Below are 2216 nucleotides of genomic sequence, written 5' to 3'. Positions count from 1 at the left end.
GAAATATAAGGTTATATGAGACAATTTTATAATGAGACAATTACTGGCCTCATAGCTAACTGAAGGCAGAGTCAGCTCAGAACATGGATCTGACTCCAGAACCTTTGAACTCAATGCTGGTCTCGGTGGACAAGAGCCCACTGCTTTCCTCCTAGCCACACAAACTCCCCAAGGAAAGCAGTAACAAGAAAAAGTTTTAAACAACGCATTATGGGGTGGGAGTGGGAGTTGGTAATGTTTGCCTAGCATGTTAAGGCCCTGCGCTCCATCCCTAGCACTGAAACAATAAAATAAAAACACACCATGTTGTGATCCAGACACATTTTCAGTATTTGAAAAGCAAGTTCCAGGGAGCTTTCAGTCCAGAGGGGAAATAAATACGAAATTCAATAATTACAACTCAGTGTGATAGATTCTATGAAAGGCAGGGTCAACAGTGTAGGGGGAGGCCAGAGGAGCCTGGGGCAGTCTAGAAGGTCTCCAAAGCAAGGTGGCTTTTGAATGAATCCTGAAAACTACCTGATAGCTTGCCTGGCAGACTCTCAAGGGAAGCATGGAAGGTTGTTCTCAGGAAAGGAACCAGTGCTTGCAAGGGCTGGGCATGTGAAAGTGGGTAACATTCCTGCCAAACAGCAAGACTGTGCAGAAAGCTGGGGTGCAGGGGAGATGGGAAGAGGGCATTGAGGTTGAGGCAAGAGATCAGCAGAGAAAGGAACAGAGAGGATCTTTATGCTAGACCAAGGAATTGAGATGTTATCCCAAAGACAAGGTACTACAGGAGCACTGATTTGACCAAGTTACCTTAGGGGTCCAGGATGTGCTCTGAGCTCCTGCCAGACAGAGAGATGGAGTGGGAATCAAGGGAAATGCAAAGCTTCCAGGAGAACCAGCAGTACAGAGGGCCTCAGACTGCAGAGAGTGTGGGAAAGATCAAGGCTCCACCAATGCAGAGGTGGGAGAAGGGGCACAAGACTCTGTACTTCACAGATGGAGCTCCACTCACCAGGGGTTGCTGGGATGGAGAAGCAGGAAGGTGGTTTCTGTAGATCAGAAAGGCCAAAGCAGACTTGGGACAGGGCCAGCTGAAAGTCACTTACACAGTCTGTTGGCAAGCATTAATGGCCACACCCACCAAGAGTCCCAATCTGGAAGCAGCTTTCCCAGACTTGCTAATTAGGAACAATGCCATCCTACCCAGTAGGTTCCAACATGCAGTGTAAAAATAGAAGTCCCTTGGCTAGGAGTGGTGGTGAAAGCCTTGTTCCAGCACTCGGGAGGCAGAGGCAAGCGGATCTCTGTGAGTTCAAGGCCAGCCTGGTCTACATAGTGGGTTCCAGGCCAGCTGGGGCAGCAGGGATACCCTGTCTCAAAAAGACCAAAAAAAAAAAAAAAAACCCACCAAAATAAGCCCCCCAAACCAAAAAACCACACTATCCATTTAATTGCCATAACAAGATCCTTGGAATACCCATCACAGGTTTGTTTTAGAGTCATCTAAGTATTCAGGCTCACTGAATTTTCACTGGCCACACTTGGCATTGGCCTAAGTAAGAATTCACAGGACAGGAACCCCAGCTTACTAATGGAGAGGCCTGAGATGCCCCTTTCCCGTGGAAGCAGTGCTTGCAACCATCCACTCTGCAGGCCACAGAGCTGCCTGGGAGCTTTTTGTCTTTTTAGAGGATACCTGAAATGTGAGGAGAAGAGAGTCTCATTTATAGGACCCTTTTGAGCAGGAGCATTGCTACAAGTTCGAGGATAGCTTGGGCTGCATGGTGGGTTCCAGGCCAGCCTATCTCAAAGACAGAAACAAGAACAAAGCAATAAACAGGAGGATCTGAGTGGAAGAATTAGAAGCCTATCATAGCTATTGGCTTTAAGTAAGTAAGTATTTTATCAGATATAACTTTTTACTTGTTTTTGTAGGAAGAAATCATTGGATATGATGGTATATAACTGTAATTCTAACAATGAGGAGGCTGAAGCAGGAAGAAGATGAGTTCAAGGCTAGTCTGGGCTACATGGTTTGGCCCTTCTCTTAAAAAAGGGGCTGGGGAAGATGGTCACTTAATCTAGTTTCCTGCCTATACTGTAATTAAGAGGCAGAAAGTTTTTTGTAAAGTGCTGTGAACTTCAGAGGTAGGAAGACTGACTTTTAGCTGAGGAGATCTGGGAAAGGTTCATGGAAAAGAGGCAGTTTGCCAAATTCCTGAAGG

Source organism: Nannospalax galili, unplaced genomic scaffold (genome assembly GCF_000622305.1).
Source record: "Nannospalax galili isolate Female #2095 unplaced genomic scaffold, S.galili_v1.0 scaffold846, whole genome shotgun sequence".
NCBI lineage: Eukaryota > Metazoa > Chordata > Mammalia > Rodentia > Spalacidae > Nannospalax > Nannospalax galili.
The sequence above is the reverse complement of the archived record's forward strand: the minus strand, read 5'-3'. Positions refer to the sequence as shown.